The sequence below is a fragment of the Sceloporus occidentalis genome, unplaced genomic scaffold (genome assembly GCF_023333645.1).
Source record: "Sceloporus occidentalis isolate IW3139 unplaced genomic scaffold, rSceOcc1.0.p SCAF_11, whole genome shotgun sequence".
Classification (NCBI taxonomy): domain Eukaryota; kingdom Metazoa; phylum Chordata; class Lepidosauria; order Squamata; family Phrynosomatidae; genus Sceloporus; species Sceloporus occidentalis.
In genome coordinates this window covers 24,374,317-24,395,023 of record NW_028316991.1, presented here as the reverse complement: position 1 = coordinate 24,395,023, position 20,707 = coordinate 24,374,317, and the positions used below count along the sequence as shown (strand labels likewise).

The following is a 20,707-nucleotide window of genomic DNA, read 5'->3' as shown; positions in this document are numbered from 1 at the left end:
GACTAGTTCAGGCAGGGGATCCTGAGCATTGCAGTTGATCAACAACATATTAGCCACAGGTCCCTCTTATAGATCACAGCGCATGCTCTTCCCACTGCCCTGCCCCGTGCTCACCATGGGGTCACCAGACCCCAGTCCCTGGAAAGGGGCCACTACGGGGCAAAAGTCCATAAAGGGGCCACCAGATCCCAATCACCAGAAAGGGGCTACCGGCCTATATGAGAACTCTCTGGGTTTTGCTCCAGGTTTTGCTCCCAGCAACGATTCCCTGGTTCACTTTGCTGCGGGTTGTGGGAGCGGCTGTCCCCGGCCCTCTCTAGGCCACGCCTCAGAAGAGGGAGGGCTCCAGGTAGCTTGTGCCAGCCCATGAGGGCCCTGACATGGGCAGTAGACCTTGAGGGCCCAGAGGGGGCCTGTGGCAGGTCATGGAGCCTTGGCTCCCCTGCTTGCCTGAGCCCATTAGATGGGTACTGTTTTTACCCCCCTATGGCAGCCCTACTTGTCCCAATTAATTTGCCTTCTACTTTTTATAAGCAGAATATTCACAATCAAGGTTTTCAAAGCCTCGTTTGTAGACCGAACAGATGCTGGGATCATCAACGTGTATCCCATCAATACACAGAGCTGAAGGCCTAATCGCTTTATTCTGCTACACTTTAATTTGATCAAATAGGTGATTCCTGTGTCGGTGACATTCACTGTCACATATTAACAAGAAACAACAACAATAAACAGTATTTGTGCCCCAAAAATCTCTAACAGACTCTCTACGCAGATAAACATCACTTGGAATTTTGCCCGTCGAGTTTCCGGGGACCTGTGACCGTGACAACGCGATCCAGGGATTCATAGATGGCAGCGATAAATAAATGCAATAAAATACATAATTAGAAAAAAAACCAAAAAAAAAACATTTTCATTTCTCATGAGCGGAAATGATTTGGGGTGAAATAATTATTTTACGCTTCACAAAACTGTTACAAATGTTGCTCTTTTGAATTCTGCGCTCTTTGTATATAAAAATTTTTTTAAGAATTTATTAAAGTGTTATTAAAAAAAATTACATTTTCCCTATACATTGCGACTGAATTTTATGTCATTGCTTAAATATACATTGCAGTGTATTCTGCATAATTTTTTTTGTAGAAGTTTAGTGTTTTATCTCTATTATATGCCTTTTTTCACGGTACCTGCCTTTTTTTGGTGTTTTTCAGAGACGCGCCAGGAAGGTGAAATTCTGTCTCATATCAACCGGCCTCTTGGTCTTCCTGGTGATCATCGTTACCGTTGTTGTCACCATAAAAAATTAATCGCTCTCTACGTCACACATCTCTACACATATTGAATCTTCTGTGAATAACTTGTATTAATCTATTATATTTCTGTGTTTTTTTTTTTTTTCTGTGTTGCTGGTAGGATACCCCGCCATCTACGCTCTGATATCCAATGTCATATATGTAATTATATATATATATATATATATATATATATATATGTAAAACTTTGATGTGCATAGCATTAAAAAAATAAAAAAAGACAGCAAAATTAAAAAAAAGTCTGTTGTTTTATATTAAGAACTGATAATTTGTATAATTATAAATATTATAAATTAATATTTATAATTATATAATTGTAAATATAAATGTTGCATTGAGGACTCTTAGCATAACTCATAGCTTGAAGATTTAGTTTTAAGTAGTTAGGAAATATTTAATAATTGGAAATTTAATTTTTTTTTTAACTATACATTATAATTGGCCGTCCACATATAGATTATATAGGGCCAGTCATGATTATTTCTCCCCGTTAAGTTATCTCTCCCCTCTTGTTAAGTTGCTGATTGTTGCTTTGAAACCTGTTAGTTCTTTTCCCGAAGTCTTAAATTGTTAGTGTTGGCGATTTTTTTATTCTCGTGCACGTGATAATTACACGGATTTAACCACTATTAGCGAGTCTCATCTTTGCGTTGCTCTGAGCTACTCTGAAAATTTAATTTTTTGCTTTCTACAGTGAATGCCTTTTTACAAATTAGCCAAGGTAATGATGTTTTTCAAGGACAAAAAAAATAGAATTTACATTCTCCCAAATAATGTATTAAATAACCTGCTGAATAAATCATAATGTATAATGCAAGAGTCCTTGTATAATATATAAAATAATAATAATTATATGATTGATGGGGATCAGTTTTGGCCGGAGGAAGAGTTTTAACCTCAAAAACATGCATTCTGTGATTAAAGCAAATCTCTCACTTTTCAAATTTTTTCCCCATACACTAAATTAACCTATATAATAGCATTTATATATTTTTGCATTTTCACGTAGTCCACCATTGGTGCTTTAATGAGCCAATCAGTAGCAAGAATCGTCGGACGTTGGAGGGAGAGGGAAGCTTCAGCTCACGGAACATTCTGAATGCAGCTGAGTCGCTGCCGGTCGATGTCTGTCTGGCGCTTCTCTGTGGATAAAATCCGGGTTTAATGCAGTCAAATGATTGCCCTTTACGGATGGAATTTGTAAGTGGCAGACGTTATAAGCTCATTTAAAATGCCTCATCCCGAATCCGCTAAAGTCAGCGAGAGCTCAAATGTCTGTCTCAGATGTCCCGGAAACCCTCGGTGTTCTACTTTTCTGTTGCGTTAATCTGAAAGTGAAGAAGAAAAAGGAGCATTGACATTTCCTGAGGATTTCTAAGGGAATGATACGATTTTACGCTCCGGTAAATTGGTCTGCGTGGCCGTTTGAGGACGGGGCTCCTTCGCCTTCTCCTGAATTTTTACCTCCAGAAATAGCGTTGAAAAAATGTCCCGTGGAATTACTTGCGTTCTCCCACTGACCGGGACACAACCGGCGAGTCCGAAGTAGGAGCCTGCTGATGTCACGAGACATTTCCAGTTGTGATGTAAGAAGTGGGTTCATGATGTAAAATGCTGCAACGCTCGAGTCATGGACAGCAAAAGACACATTATGTTTTTCCGCTGGTGTTTCTGTGTCCTGTCTATATGAACTGGGAATCAGCAGAATAAGCCGGAGCATCGGCAGGTCTAACATCTCCTTCAGTTCCTGCCTTGAAAGGAATTACCGTATTGGCTCGAATATAGGCCGCACTTTTTCCCCCCACTTTAAGTCTTTAAGTGGGGGTGCGGCCTATATTCAGGGTCTAGCGCCCGACGCCCGGGACATGCAGTTCCGGGCGCCGGGCAGGCAGCGGGGTTAGGATACAGATCCCCCGCAGCGGTGCAGGGGACCCGTATCCTACTCTCTGATACGCTCAAACAGCCTCCCCTGCCAGCACTTTCCACGGGGGGGGGGCGGCACGGGAGGTTGTCGAAGCGCATCGTGCAGACGTTCACTGGCAGCGGTGAACGTCCGCACGATGCGTTTTACCTCTGCCCCCAAGACTTACCAGAGCAGACTCCCGGGTGTCTTGCGGGGCCGGCGGGGGACACCTACGCAATACGCGTATACAACTTCCGGTGCTGGCACATCCGCTGAGTCCCGGCACCGAAAGTTGTATATACGTATTGCGTAGATGTCCCCCGCAGGCCCCGCAAGACACCCGGGAGTCTGCTCTGGTAAGTCGGGGGGGGCAGAGTGGCAGCATATCTCGGGGGGGGGGACAGTGGCAGCATATCTCGCGGGGGGACAGTGGCAGCATATCTCGGGGGGGCAGAGTGGCAGCATATCTCGGGTGGGGGAGAGTGGCAGCATATCTCGGGGGGGGGACAGAGTGGCAGCATATCTCGGGTGGGGGAGAGTGGCAGCATATCTCGGGGGGGGGACAGAGTGGCAGCATATCTCGGGTGGGGGAGAGTGGCAGCATATCTCGGGGGGGGACAGAGTGGCAGCATGTCTATTAAAAAAATGTTTTCTTTCAAAAAGCACCAAACTTTTAGAGTGCGGCCTATACACGGGGGCGGCCTATATCCGAGCCAATACGGTATATGACATCAAGTCCAAAAAGTGTTTTTTTTTTTATGTTTATCAGCCAATCAAAGGCAGCAAGACTCTTGGTAGCCTCATCTAGAAAGTTTCCAATTATTTGCTACAAAATGGGGCAGCTTGCCGCGGCCTAAGGGTGACCCTGTCAGGGAAAAAGAAGTGGCATGTGGGCATTTGCCCCTTCTTGTGGACACCCATAACGGTTTTCTAAAAATAAAGTCCTTTCCTCCTCTGGTGTGTCTTTGGATACAACACAGAATAGACGGCATAGATGCCATATGCCCTCCCTAGAACACAAGGACTTGCCTTATGAAGCCTCAAAGTCCACAGAGAATTATACCTTACGACCCCTGCAGCAAGACTATTAGACAAAAACGAGTGAAAAAAAAAAAAAAGCTTTGTAAAAAAATAATAATAATAATTTGCTGTCCTCGAGGATTTTTTTTCCTTTTGTGCAGCGACAAATAAAAAAAAATATTTTTATATAGAGAAATTTTTTAAAAAAAGGGGAAACAGATCCACAACAGAAACACAATATATTAATAAAAACATATTTGCTTTCGGCACATCCGATGTTAAAAGTATCATCTTCCAGCAAACAGCAGGAATGCGGAAATCATGCCTGGAATCTCGAATAAATGAATTTAACATTCTGTTTGCCCTTAAGATCCTAAAGTCGAGTGGAAGAAATCAATCAAAAGTGTACTTTGGTGGACCGCAAACATTTTCCTGTTGGCTGCAAATCGCGGTAACACTGATAATTCTAATATATGAGAATTTAAGCTTTCCACTGTATCAAAAAAGTATTTAATATTCTTCTTCTGTCCGAGACAAGGAGACAAGAAAACCGTCACTTTCTACTTAATGCAAAGAAAAGATAAAATTAAAAAGTTTGACTTTGCGTAGAGTAGACTTGTTTCTCCGAGTGGCATATTGGGTCATAAATAATGTTAATGAAGGTTGTTAACAAAGTCTGACGTTAATAGCTTTGTTCCATGAAACCTTTGTGTCCTTTTTTTTTTTTTTTTTTTTAGGTAAATCAATACCAATAGGCAAAATTTACTTACTAAACCTTATTTTATTATCTCTTTTAACGTGTATAAAATGTATTTGTCTATTTATCGGCAAGTCTCGAGGTTGGATTAAATTGTCTTCTCCCCACCCCCCGTAGAATAAAAAATGTTCTGGTTCAACTTTTTTTCACATCAATTCTTTTGTTTAACTGTTACAACCACCACACTACCTCTCACCCTTTCTCTGTGCCTTATACCCCCCACACTACCTCTCACCCGTCACTGATACCCCCCACACCACCTCTCACCCTTTCTCTGTGCCTTATGTTTGTCACCCCATTCCCTCAAGATTGTAAGATTGCGAGCCGGGCTCTCTCCACCTAATGTATCGGTTTGTCTTAGTCAATTCTCGTCTTGTCAGACCCCTTGAACTTATGTATTGTATTAAGCGCTGCGTAAATTGTTGGCGCTATATAAATAAAAGATAATAATAATAATTGTCTGGGGTGAAGAGGTATCGACCGCAAAGAGATACCATAAAATATAGCAGGTCCTGAAGGAGTTCAGCCCTTATGAATCTTATAAATTGTACTTTTCCTTGGACAGGTTTAGAAGAAGACATATATTTCTTTATAGACCTTCATCATATCGATCTACCAAGTTTGGGCCAAACCTATACAAGGAAAAGTTTCAAGAGATCTGAATGTTTTGTGTGCTGCTACCGTAGAAAGTAGTTTGTTGATCTAGTCTATATTGGAAGATGTTTTGCCCTGTTTTTTTGGAGAACGTTTTGCCTCCTCAAGCCATTTAGGATCCTACGCCATATTCTCTTTGAGCCGTGTGGACCAACTAGGGTCAACTTGCTGAAGCTGTGGCTACAAAAGAACAAGGGAAAGGTAGACGAACAAAGGTGATAGTCTTCTAGGTAAGAGCCAGATGGAAAATGAAGCAAGAGGAATAAACTAGGGGTATACACCGCTTTATGACTTTGGATTCACTCCAATAGGGAAAAGGGACAGACAAGACAGGCATAGACAGGCCAACAGTCGTCTCCACCAGGACAGAGAAGGTGAGAAGGTTCAAATAAGGGCTTAAAGCTTTTATGATGAGCAAGTAACACATGGCCAAAAGCTCTCCCCATACTGTGTGGTAGTGTAAGTACAACTCTATTTGTTGCGCCTTTAGCGATATATACAATATACACTATTGGTTCCTCTCTTGTTTCTTTCTTTGACATATATCCCAAACGTGGACCCTGAGGGTACCCCAGTGATGCATTGAACTACAAAAAAACACTGTGCGTGCAAAATCTGCAACACACAGGGCACATACATTTTTTATACACCTGCACTATTTATTTCTCTTTTTTCTTTTTCTTTTTCATTTTGTTTATATTGAACGGATGGTTCAAATAAGGGCTAAAAGCTTTGATGATGAGCAAGAAACACATGGCGCAAAGCTCTCCCCGTACTGTGAGAAAAGAAAAAGCCTACAACACCTGGTATTCCCAGTAAGTCTCTCATCCAGGTACTAACCAGGCCCAACCCTGCTTAGCTTCCAAGGTCAGGTGCTTTCAGGGTGGTGTTGCCTCAGGCGTGAAAGCGTTTTGTTTTACTCCTCTTCTTCTGTTGCTTGTCACACAGAGAGACTTATAAGCCCTGGGACAGGACAGAGAAGGTGAGAAGGTTCAAATAAGGGCTTAAAGCTTTGATGATGAGCAAGAAACACATAGCCTACAACGCCTGGTATTCCCAGGTGGTCTCCCATTCAGGCACTAACCAAGCCCAAACCTGCTTAGCTTTGAACATGATCAGGTGCTTTCAGGGTGGTATGGCCTGGGGCGTGTAAGCATTTTACTCCTCTTCTTCTGTTGCTGCTGCTTGTCACACAGAGAATTATAAGGCCTGGGACAGGACAGAGAAGGTGAGAAGGTTCAAATAAGGGCTTAAAGCTTTGATGAGGATCAAAAAAACACGTGGTGAAAAGCTCTCCCCGGACTGTGAGAAAAGAAAAAGCCTACAGCACCTGGTATTTCCAGGAGGTCTCCCATCCAGGGACTAACCAGGCCCAACCATGCTTAGTTTCTAAGACCAAACAAGATCAGGCGCTTTTAGGGTGGTATGGCCACAGAGGAAGAAAGTGTTTTGTTTTACTCCTCTTCTTCTGTTGCTGCTGCTGCTTGTCATCACACAGAGAATTATAAGCCCTGGCACAGGACAGAGAAGGTGAGAAGGTTCAAATAATTGCTTAAAGCTTTGATGATGAGCAAGAAACACATGGTGAAAAGCTCTCCCGGAGTGTGAGAAAAGAAAAAGCCTACAACACCTGATATTTCCAGGTGGTCTCCCATCCAGGTACTAACCAGGCCCAACCTTGCTTAGCTTCTAAGATCAGATGAGATCAAGCACTTGCAGGGTGGTATGGTCGCGAGAACGGAATGTTTTTGTTTTACTCCTCTTCTTCTGTTGCTGCTGCTGCTTGTCACACAAAGAGAATTATAAGCCTTGGGACAGGACAGAGAAGCTGAGAAGGTTCTTATTTGTCTTATTCTGGGTGACTTTAACATTCCTTTAGATATATCTAAATCCTCTCCCTGACATCCTCCACTGGTCTCTCTCAATGGACTAATTCCCCTACACACACACTGAGGGACACTCACTTGATCTAGTTTTCTCCAGATCATGCTGCCTTTCAGATTTCTCCATCTACCCGTTCCCTCTGTCTGACCACCACCTTCTATCCTTTTCTCCAGTGCTAACCCCTAACAAAACAAACTTACAGCGCTCACCTCATATTTGTAGGCCATTACCATGAAATACCATTACCCAACTCTCAGCCTCACTTGAACCTCTCTTACCTTCCATGTTAACCCTTTCCTGCCCAGACACAGCAGCCTCTTTTTATAACAACACACTTGCTTCATCCCTCAACACCATAGCTCCAATTACTACATGTTATCCCCGACAATTTGAACGCCAACCATGGCATACCAAAACCACACGGTTTCTTCAGAAAATCCGAATCCAGCGAAGACTTTACTCACTATAAATTCATGCTTCACACCTACAACTCTGCCCTCTCTCTCACCAAAAAGCTCTACTTCTCCACTCACATATCCTCCCTTTCTTCCAAGCCGGGACGCCTTTTTTCTACTTTCAACTCCCTTCTCTGTCCCTCCACACCCACACCACAAACCTCTCTCACTGCCCAAGATCTTGCTACCCACTTCAAAGAAAAGATCGAGACTATTAGAAAAGACCTCTCTTCTTTACAACTCCCTCCTACACCACTCACCACCACTTTTCCCCTACAACCGAAGAAGAGATAGCCACTCTTCTTTCTTCCTCTCACCCAACAACCTGTCCCCTTGACCCCATCCCATCACACCTCACAAAGTCTCTATGTCCATCCCTTGGTCCATCACTTACCCACCTATTTAATCTTTCTCTACCATCTGGAACTGTTCCATCAGCCTTCAAGCATGCGCTAATCACACCCATTCTAAAGAATCCTTCCTCAGATCCCATCTGTTTGACTAACTACCACCCTATCTCTCTGCTTCCTTTTACCTCTAACCTGCTTGAACGGATTGTGTACAATCACCTTACTAACTTCCTCTCCTGTAATTCCCTCCTTGACCCCCTAGAGTCTGGTTTCAAACCCCTTCACTCTACTGAAACAGCTCTAACAAAAGTCTCCAATGACTTGCTCTCTGCCAAAGCAAAAGGTCACTTCTCTATTCTAATTCTACTGGATCTCTCTGCTGCTTTCGATATTGTTGATCACCACCTTCTTCTAGACTCGCTTGCTTCTATAGGCATTCAAGATACAGCTCTCTCCTGGATCTCCTCATATCTGTCTAACCGTTCCTTCTCTGTCAACTTCTCTGGCAAGACATCATCGCCCCTTCCACTTTCGGTTGGTGTCCCCCAAGGTTCAGTCCTTGGCCCTCTGCTGTTCTCTCTTTATACTTCATCTCTTGGCAAACTAATCAACTCATTTGGCCTCCAGTATCATCTATATGCAGATGATACCCAAATCTACCTGTCTTCTCCTGATCTCTCTCCATCTCTCATGTCCCGTATTACCAACTGCTTGTCTGCTATTTCTTCATGGATGTCACAACGCTACCTGAAACTTAATCTTTCTAAAACTGAACTCATTATCTTCCCTCCCTCCATCTCCACTCCACTACCTGAATTCTCTATCACTATTACCGTGTTTCCCCGATAGTAAGACACCCCCGATTGTAAGACATATCGGGAGTTTCAGAGAGGTCAGCTAATATAAGCCGTACCCCAAAAGTAAGACATATGTCTTACTTTCGGGGAAACACGGGGGGATTTGCCTCCAGTGCCCTCCCCCTCCGACTGAAGAGACAGCGCCGTTTTGATCAGTCTGCCGACAGGTGTCACTGGCTCTGTGTCCTCCCGGAAAAAGGTCAGTGCTGGTCATACAGAGAGAGACCAAGGAGGGGGAGGGGGGTGTGAAGAGATTCTCTGCAGCTCTTATTGTAACCGCAAGATGCAGCTGAGGAGGACTACAAGTCCCAACATACCGGGCTGTGTGGGCTTACAGTTCTCCTCTGCTGGAGCAGCAATAATGTTTTCCGTGGTCCATCCATGTTAATTTTATGGTTAAAACAAAAAATTCGACAATTTTTTCCCAATATAAGACATACCCCGAAAGTAAGACATAGTGGGGCTTTTAGGGATAAAAAGAAAGTAAGACACTGTCTTACTTTCGGGGAAACACGGTAACAATACGGCTATCTCTCCTACTAACCAGGCCCGATGCTTTGGGGTCCTCCTTGACTCTAATCTTTCCTTCATCCCTCACATTCAGTCCCGCTGCTAGGCTTATCTTCCTTGCACGTCGCTCCACTTCTGCTTCCCCCCTCTGTGAAACCCTCCACTGGTACTGACATATAAGGCCATCCATAATACTGCTCCTCCATACATTTCTGATCTCATTAGCAAATACTCTCCTACTAAACTGTTGGGGCTATATAAATAAAGGATAATAATAATAATAATGGAATGACCTTCTCCATGATTCTGTGGGTTGCAAATGACTTTTCAGATCTTCCATCTGGCTCGGTGGGAAGAAGATATCTTGTGGTGTTCTAGAATCTTTGGTCCGGGGTGGATGCTTTAGGCTCCTATGCTTTTGCAAACTTGTTTCCATTTTTATTAATTTAACCAAATATCCATAAATCCAAACCAGTTTAGAAGAGGAAGCAGCGTTCGAAGGATCTCTACTGCAGACCTGCTGGTTAACTTTGGGGAGAATGGAGGAAAGAGAATGTTCTTTTACCGAAGACTTTCTATCCAGGGCTTAAGTGAAATAAATTACTAACGATATCAAGAAGACCTGTTTAAACATATCCCGGAACCCTTCCCAGGGGTCAGTTTTTGATGGTTAGACATCCTGCTACATTTCTACTGATGTCGCTGTCAGCACAGTCAATTTCATCTATATTTCAGTTTTAGCGCATGGTGTAAAATGCTTAGCTTTTTATTGTCTTGTCCGGTCTTCGTTATGAATTTAATATACCCACCGCCATAAATAGGAGACGACGAGAATGTTAACTTGCCCATAAATTCTTCTGAGTTTTGATCTAAATCTAATACAAAAAGGTATTTTAAGCTGAGATATAAGAAGCCAGACTGCCAGCTTAGATCAAGGGAACTGCATTGGTTTTATACCAGTATTATACTAATAATTAATTAACGGTGGGTTTATCAAAACAAATATATTACAGAAAAGAGAAATAAAATATTGTGCGGCAGATATTTACGGACGTTGGCATAATATGGTATGCATGAATTCCAATTGTTAGAGGACTTGTAATGCATTTGGCTCGTAGGATAATATTCATGGAATGTTAATGGAGTTCAACCTGCGATACAGAAAATATAAGCACCTATACTCAGTCATCCTTAATACTAACTGTCAGCAATGACGAAGGTGTGGATGCTATGGGTGTCTAGAAACCTCACGTCTTCATAAAACAGGCATGTTCTGTCTGGGGGCACTTAAAGCCATAATCATAACTAACACAGAAACACTAACACACTTACACACACGCTTACTTTCACAAAGCCCTATATTCAGAGAATACTCGTACTTCTACTGCAGAGTTACATGATTTCAAGTTATAGGACCCCACTGAAGCCATCCTCCATCAGCAGGCCAGCCAAGTCCGCAGAAATGCCATATTCAGCCTGGGGCAATTGCTTCTCTGCTCCCAAAGCTCCCAAAGCACTGGTGCACTGGCATCGAGAGGTGAGACGTCACTGCTGACGCTATAATTGGTGGACTGAAAAGGCAGGGGTGGTCTGTAGTTAAAGGTAAAGGCTGAAAATGGGAAGATGTACCGTCACATAAACTTTCAGGACCTCAGAGGTCTCTTCTTCAGATGGTCTAAAGTCTCTATCTCAGGGGCGTACCTAGAGTATTTGGCACCTGGGGCGGATCCTGTATGTGGCACCTCCCCAACACTTTAAAACTGCATAGCTTCTATGGTTATATACTGGTGCAGACATTGAAGGTGGTACAGCATTACTGTTATCATTATATACTGAGGCAGACATTGACGGTGATACAGCATAACACCTACCACTATATACTGAGGCAGACATTGACGGTGGTACAGCATTACACCTATCACTATATACTAAGGCATACATTGATGGGGGTACAGCATAACATCTATCACTATATACTGAGGCCGACATTGACGGGGTACAGCGTAATCCCTATCACTATACATTAAGCCAGACACTGATAATAGTGCAGCATAACTCTTATCACTATATACTAAGCCAAACATTGATGTGGTGTAGGCCTACCACTTCATTGTCTGGGTTAGGGATGCACCAAAACGAAAATTCTGGACTGAAACCGAAAATCCAGCATTTACCTGTCCGAAACCAAATATGACCCCCACCATAAAAAAAAATCTCACACTTTTATTTAAAGTAAGTAAGACAGCAAAATAGGACAAAAAATTTAATAACAATATTAATATATATATATATATATGATTGTCAACAGCAATCATACTCCTATCATGCCCAGGCATACCCAGATTCCAGCATGTACTAGCTGACTTGGCATGATAGGAGTGTGATTGCTGTTAGCAATGATATATATATATATATATATATATATATATATATTGTTATTATTGTTCACATGTGAACTCAGCACTGGAGGCATAGAATCAGACATACAAATCCCGTATTTGCAGGTATACAATAATAATGTATGGAAACATAGCAAGAGATAAAAAGCAAAGCCAGCTCTGGCGTACACACTGCCCACATAGAACCTGACCAGCACCCAGATTACACACTTAGGATTTACCATCTTTGTCCCCAAACAGCCCAGCATTAGTCAACTTCGCCCTCAAACAGCCCGGCCTGTGCCATCTTTGTCCCATAAGCACCCTGCCTGTGTCATCTTGGTCCTCAAGGCTCAAACATCCTACTTGTGCCATCTTTGCCTTTCCGCAAATCAATTTTACATCTATCATACATACAAACACTTTAACAGTCACTCACTAATTCACACTTTCATTCACATAATTAATTCACACAATCATTTATTCTCTCTCATTCACACAAATTTACACATTCATTAATGCATTCTCACCACCTCATTAATTATCTCCCTCATTCAGACAATTCATCCACACATTCATTCATTCTCTCACTCATTCTCACTATCTACCTTTCCCCCTTTTCTACCCCTTCTCACATCTACCCACCTCTCCCTCCCTTCTCACTATCTACCCCCCTCCTCACTATATACCCCCTCCCTCCTCAATATATAGCCCCCTCCCTCCTCACTATCTACCCTCCTTCCTCACTATCTACCCCCCTCCCTCCTCACTATATACATGTTCGGAGTGTAGTACTAAGCCTTGGCTAAGTCTAGGTGTTAGGACTTGATATCCAAGGCTTAGTACTACGCTCTAAAGCTTTTTTTTTTGTTCCCCCCCACAGCGTAAATATTTGCGCTCCTTATCTTGGGTTTAGCGCCCTTATTGGCACAGTTACTTCATAACACGTTATTGTGTCTGGAAACTTGCCACGCACCAGTCAACATGCTAATTAGATACCTAAGCATTAAAAGGGATATTATACCCCTCATCACTATCTCCCCCCTCCCTCCCTCCTCACTATTTCCCCCCCTCCCTCCTCACTATCCCCCCCTCCCTCCTCACTATCTACCCCCCTCCCCTCCCACTATCTACCCCCCCTCCCGCTATCTACCCCCCCTCTCCCAATATCTACCCCCTCTCCCCACTATCTACCCCCCTCCCCACTATCTACCCCCCTCTCCCCCTTTGTAGTTAAAGGTTTTTGTACTTACCTTCCTGCTCTGCCGCTACTTCCTGCTCTGCCGCTGCTCTGCTTCACTGCTGACCGCCGAAATATTTCGGCGCTCAGCATGACATGCCCGCACCGCGACAGAGTAAGAGGCCTCGCGAAGGAGACTGAGGGGTGCCGAGGGGTTGCTAGGCGCCCCTCTCTCTCCTCCGTGTAAAAAAAAAAAGTGACGAGGCTGCCAGGGATCCGGGACATGTGGTCACCCTAGCCCGTGGCACCCCCCTGACGAGCGGCACCCGGGGCGGACCGCCCCCCCCAGGTACGCTACTGCTCTATCTTCTCTTGGACTAATTGTTGTCATTACTTAAACTCAACGGGATGCCTTAAGAGTCTAGTATAAGTAACCACAACATTTGAAGTAGCGATATTACGTTGGCACAGAAATGTAGGAATACCTTCCAGCATGCCAGGTGTCCTAATCAGGATTATTTTTTGGGGGGTGTGGGTGGTATCAGTCCCAGGAGTAGGAGTGAGAGGTGTGGTCCCCCACCCGCTTTACCCAAATACCCCCTTTGCGATACTGACGTCACCAGGAGTCCATGTGGCCTACGACATTAGAGCCCTTACCTGGGACAGTGCCTGAAAATCTTTACTGTCCTACAAAAACTAGGACTGTTGGGTGATATGTAGGTAAATGTTGCCAGGTTCCTAAAATATCAGGGGGTAAAGCCTACCAGTTACCAAATCTTTTCCCCCCGGAGCTTGCTGACTCTAACAATGTGGATTGTGCCGGTCGCTGGCTTTTAGTGAACGGGACTATATTAATTGTACAAATATTTATCGAACAAATAGATGCATTTTCTGTGGGAGAAAAATTCCTGGAAGTGAAAATTCCTGGAAAAATAACTGAACTCAAAACCCGACTGCAGGAAAAAAAACAGATTTCATAGATCCAGCACAATGTGAGGAAAAACCAAAGAAATACATTAACGCAACATGCTTAGAATTTAGATTGTGAATCGTATATAATTTCAAAAAGTAAATCCTCCTAACATCCATCAAGCAGGAAATGTAACAAAGTGTCGGCAGAAGCAGGCAGGGTGCTGGGGTGTATGGCTGGTGGCATAAATAGCAGGAAGAGGGAGGAGGTTCTGCCACGTCACAGATCTCTGATCAGACCTCATCTACAGTATCGGGGGCCGTTCCGGATACCACCATCTCCAGAAGGACATTGTCATATTGGAGAGAGTTCAGAGGAGGGCGACTAAATATCTCTGGCTTGGGGGGAGAGAAGAGAGAGAGAGGATGGGAGAGAAACATTTAAACACATAAAGGGATTCAACAAAGTACAGAAGGGAAGTTAATTTCAAAGGAAGAGAAACGTTACAACAAGAGACCAAGGACCTCCTCATTATCCCCAGGCCGGCCCTGCTGTGCATACCACTCCATGCTATCTGAAGAGGACGAAGCATTCAATAGTCCCAGAGTCTTTGTTTGGGGCTATTCGCCTTAACACTTCATTCCCCTTGATATATCTACCAAGTCTACCAAGCGACACTCTTGGTCTTCAGGCACTGCCCCATGTAGTAGCCCACAAAAGCAGAGACTCTCGGGTACAGTGGGCAGGTGGACTCGTCTCAACCACACTCCTCTCACCATCCATTGACGCACCCCCAATCACAAGTGTCTTGATTTGGCTGCCTAAAGTATTAGGGGGGTATCTCTTCGACCCCTTTGTGATGCAGCTTAAGACCACGTGAAACCAGCCTGTGGTCCCACCACGTCATCATGTTGGCCGCTGGCATTAAAGTCCCAGGGTGTCTGGCTTGTGCCATTTTTATTACTCACGCATTCACGCTAAACATTTTTAGAATGTAGATGAGACGGCAGCAGCAGTGTTGTCGTCCCCAGATATCCCCAGATATCACATGACTGTTTGCTGTAACGTTGCATATCTGATGAAATGAATAATAAGCGATGAGATGGGGGGGGAATGTTCATCCTGTTAGAATGTTCTAATGAGCCATGCATGTATTAATGAGCTTACACACATCTAACGAGGCAGCCCGAGTTTCTGCTGACTTTGCATCTGCAAACACGCCACATTCATGTATCACGCGGTGTCAGAGAGGTTTGTATGAAGTCACACATTGTTGGGGTATTTTAAAGGTTTATCTACATTCCTCTGTATTTTCCAAGATGACGCTGAGGGCTTTCAAGAATTTCTTTATATTATATTATCTATATAATTATTTATATTATATTTATATTGTATTATTTATATCATTTTACTTATTGGGCAACTTCTTGCTGGCTATTTCTAGAACTAAGAAGAAGAATATTTTTTTACATTTTAATTTATGAAGCTAATTTCTGCTGTTTTAGCAGGTATCCCGATTTGGAGACTGGAATATTTCATTTTTTCAGGCAGGGGGGTGTTATTTCCAGACTTAGTTCTATATGCATGGAGCAGCCTTCCAGGAGAGGTAGTAAGAGGCTGGAGCTATTACAACAGACGTGTTCAAGAATGTATGTGACGGATATAAGTTTCGTTATTATGACATTATTATTTTTCTGACGAGCCAGCTTGAGATGTCACGTGATCAACAAGCTCATGAGGCCCTTTTACAGTCCTCAATAGGCTTCATGGGTCCTTGAGGTCCACCTCTTGTCCACTGCTAGAAGTAAACATACCTTGAGGGACATCAGGAGAGGAAAGAGATTTGGGTCCCAAAGTAGGACTGCCCCCCCTTAATAAGGACACTTGTAGGAATGGATCATTACATGTCAATCACAGAGATGAGGACCAAAGACTGAAAATGGTCCGATCTCTTTTTAAGCCGACTCAGGCAGGACGCCTGGAAATTTTTCAATGGACGCCCTTAGAAAGGACGCTTCGGGCATCCTACTTCCCATTTGCGTCCAAGAAGAGCGCTTTGAGTCCGCTACTTTAAATGAAGTAGAAAAAAAAAAAAAAAAGGAATCGTTTTCAAGAAATTCTGATATTTTTTTTTTTATTTTTTTTTTAAAACCCAACTCACTTTTCAACCCGAACGGCTAGAGATGACGTCCGATTATTTAAAAATCCTTGAGTGTTTTATTTTTAGAAGTCCGGCTTACAAGCTTCTTTCCCTGTATAATATCGAATACAAAAGGGATGCACAATTTGAGCCGCCGCTGGCCTCGTTCCTCTTCTCCTCTTATGCTGCTCGCTTATTTTATTTTATTTTTTTTCTTTTTTCTGCCGACTCTGACACTCTGTAAAATCTTTATCATGTTAAAGCCCCTGCTGAGAACGCAGCACAATATTTCTGGAATTTGCATTACCAGAACATTGCCATGTCTAAATCACTGAGCTCTCCTTATCATCAAATAGCCGTATGGCTTTATTATAGAAAAGGGCACAGAGTTAATGAAATTGGCATTAAATATATATCAGCATTTTGCAGGATTGAGCAAGAAAAAAAAATTACAAAAATAATTCAAATGTTTTGGAAGCCGGGTAATTTTAACTGTACATTTACAGCAACAATTTATACCAGAATAGTTACTTAGAGGGGCTATCCCACTTATACAAAATATAAATTACTTTTGTTAGTATATTAAGCAAATAAACTTTATAATAAATCTATCATTATGATAATTATTATTATTATTACTATTATTATTACCATTATTATTATTATTACCATTATTATTATTATTATTATTACCATTATTATTATTATTATTAATATTAATTATAATAATACATACCGGTACTAATACAATTTGTCATTTTTCTCTTCCCTGGAAAATGATTATCATAAAAAGAACACATAAACATTTAGGAAGCTTTTATGTTTCTATGAAAACCACCTATCCATGCTTGCTTTTGTGTCACATGACAATAAAGTGTTCCCAGTAAAAAAAAAGAAAAATATGGAATTAGAATTTCTGAATGAAGAATGAATCTGGGACAGTTTTGGGTATTTATTATAGTACAGGGAGGGAGGTTTTTAATGGGGAATTTTGTTTAAAAAAAATAATTTAGCAGTGTAGGTGAAATGTATTGTATGTTTGGTATTCAGCGTTTTTGTTTTGGAGGTATTAAGTTTAACTCTTTGAGCTCCATCGCTCTGGAAAGCACTCTTTAATGGTGAGCATAGGGTATCTGGCACCTGGGTGTATTATTTCTTCGAGGCACCTGCAAAACGAACACACATACATGCTAACACACATACTCGCTCTAACACCCACTCACTCTAACACCCTACCTTTACATACACACACATTTTTTTCTCCTGCTCTTTCTCTCCATCTCCCAGGCTCCACTAACCCTAGGCTCACCTCTAACACATTATGCTGACACATACACTCCTAATAACACCATACATTGGCACCCATACACACATAGTTAACTGATGGCTTGTCATGTTGTTAACATAACATATAAGCATTGTGTGCCTATATAAATATATATATATATATATATATATATATATATATATATATATAGACATTAATGCAGTTTTCCCACTAAAACCAGTATAGACTAATAATTATTATTTTTCTTTAAAATGTCATATTATATTTCCTCAACATGAAGAACTCATATTACAGTTTCATATTTCACTTTGTAGAATAAAAAAGGTGCAAGGTATAAAAAGTCTAGTAATGGATATATATTTATTGAAAAACATTTTCTAAAACAAAAAAAGATAAAAGGAAAATTACATTTAAAAGGAGAAATTTTCTGGACAAAGGGAGAAGTCTTTTTTTTAAAGCAGCTAAAATTGCAGAAAATGAACATCTTTACAGAAATAATATGTTGATTTTTTTTCAGGTTTCCATAACACTCCTTTGTACCGACCCCCCCCCCCATTTTTTCGTGCTGTGCAACCTTTTCAGAACGAGCAGCAGACGCATTCTTCGTGTTTCGGCAGAACGTTAATCTTTAGTATATTCTAACTCGCTTTACAAAATTAACTTTCCCATTTGAAGGAGAAATACTTTAATAATGCAGTAGACCCCTTTGTGACAAAAGGTACATGGCCTTCAAACCATCAACAGTGAGATCAGCTGATGATGACCCAGATTAATGAATAACCAGAATGAGTAATCTGCACACTCCAAAAAAAAACAGGTGCTTAACTGTGCCAGGAAGGGCCAGTTCCCCAGTAAATCCAATAGATAAATAAAGGCTGCAGGCACTCAAGAGTTCCAACATCAGGCAGATTTATTGGGATAAAGAACAACGTTTCGACCTCACAATGAGGTCTTTTTCAAGCACCCAGATTAGATATATATAGGGCTTGCCATCTTTGCCCCCAAACAGGTTGCCAATGCCCCGAAACAGCCTTCCTGTGCCATCTTTGCCCCAAACAGCCTCCTTGTGCCATCTTTTACTCCAAACGGCCTGCCTGTGCCATCTTTACCCCCACTTACACATCCAAGCTATCACACACATATACATAAATAAATACATACTTATTCACACGTACTCATTCATTCACTCATTCACACATACTCATTCACACATACCCATTCATTTACACATACTCATTCATACAACCCTCCCCACCCTCAACTGCAGATTTCTTTGTCATTCCTGAGCCATATCTCTATGCATGTCCAGCTTTGCCCCTTCATTGAAGTTACACCCCAACTGCAGAGAGGAAGGAAACCTTGGGAGGTTCCTAAGCAAGACCGGACACCTCAGATCAGGTAATGTAGTGTACGACCAATGGTTGGATATGACTGGCCCCATGCTACGTTAGCATGAAAACAGACCAAGGGTTAGGGATTAATGTTGGATTAGAGGTCAACGTCGGCTGAATTTATGTCATTAGGTGTCGCTGGCGCCCGCTGGCCTTAAACTGCCAAAGCCGCCTCCTTATCTCCAGTCTGGCCTAGTCTAAGCAACAAATTTGTACCAGAAACCACCTTATGGAGCAGCCATCTCAACTTCCTGGTTTTAGGACCTTCAGGATTATTTCACCCCATTCCGTTAGCTCCATCCCGTTATTATTGGTCTATTTCATTGGATGCTGATTAAAGGTGAATTAATAATTGACATGATAGCAACTGATGATAAAATCCGCTGCACTTCTGTTAATGTGTGGGAATGAGTAAACTAGATGATTTTTTAAAAGAGTTGATGTGTTTTCTTTTATAAAGCTATCACATTAAATCGTTTTTCTTTTTCTCCAGTGGGAATTTCTATCTTTATCTGCTTTGCAAAATCACCAGTTTAGGTTAAACTTTAGTCACAATTTAATCCAATTATTTTATGACATCATTATCAGCTCACCTTAGTTTCTTCCTGAAAAGGTCAAGCTGTTTCCTCATACGTTCTTGTGAATAAACCGCAAAATCCTCTTGGTTTTTGTATATATTCCACAAACCTACATCGTACTGATCTAAAAACCCACATAATTACGCATACTGATAACATTTAACATTTATAATAATAAATATATGCATAGAAGAAACCCACCTTACATGTATGGACTCTAGAACATTGTGTTACATTCTTACCCAGCATCTAGAACAGAGGGATTAGAGAGATTTGGGTTTTAAGAAGGGACTGGTCATACTGAATAGGGACACATGGCTGTGACTATCCACCGACCGTATCTGAATAACCACCATGCGGTTGCGAGATGGCCATATGGGGGCTGCGATGATCAGAGGCTCTCCTCCAACTGGCCCATGAACCCCAGTGACCACAAAAGCAGGGACACCGGGACAGTGCCTGAAAATCAGGACTGGCCTGCAGAATATGGGATTCTTGGGAGTTATACCTCCGTTTGGATACAGTATCCAAGTCGTTTTGTGCTGTATTTTTGAACACACACTTGTATAAATAATATATAAGTATGCGTATAGAATATTAGGGCATTATAGATTTAACGGAGACATGCGTAAAATTGCGAAACCGATTCCCGCGCGTGTTTGTGGAATAAAAAATGTAGCAAAAAATGGATTTATTAAGATTTCGTGGAAACCCGTACAGAAGCGACAGGGCGAATACGGGAATCTGTGGCAGCGGAGAGTGAAGTTAGGTGTTTATTAGGAAGATACAGAGTATGAAAAGCACATGGAACAACAGATGGAAAAAAAAAACAGGGCCCGGCTACGGGATCAATATCAGCATGAGAAAGAAAAGAGTGATCGATAACACTCCGCGTGGTCTGGGAAGCTTCAATTCATCTACAGTCAGAAGCGATAAGCCACGGATCAGATCTTTCATCTCTGCGCTCTATAGAGATAAATTGTTTCAGGATGCAGAGTCCGCGGTGCTCTCGCGGGTCGCAAGGACGCCGGGACGTGAGCAGCAGCACCACCGAGGGATACGAGTCCTGTGATGTCATTAAAGAGAGAGCCTGATTTGCCAATCTTTGTGTCTGTGAAACCCAAGCAACATTCTAG

General features: G+C 42.1%; 2 pseudogenes; both read right to left on the bottom strand.

Annotated features, from left to right (window-relative positions):
* Positions 1 to 6,968: 6,968 nt before the first annotated feature.
* Positions 6,969 to 7,087, bottom strand: LOC149305718 (5S ribosomal RNA; annotated as a pseudogene).
* Positions 7,088 to 7,268: 181 nt separating this feature from the next.
* On the bottom strand, positions 7,269 to 7,387 carry LOC149305717 (5S ribosomal RNA; annotated as a pseudogene).
* Between the last annotated feature and the right edge of the window lie 13,320 nt (positions 7,388 to 20,707).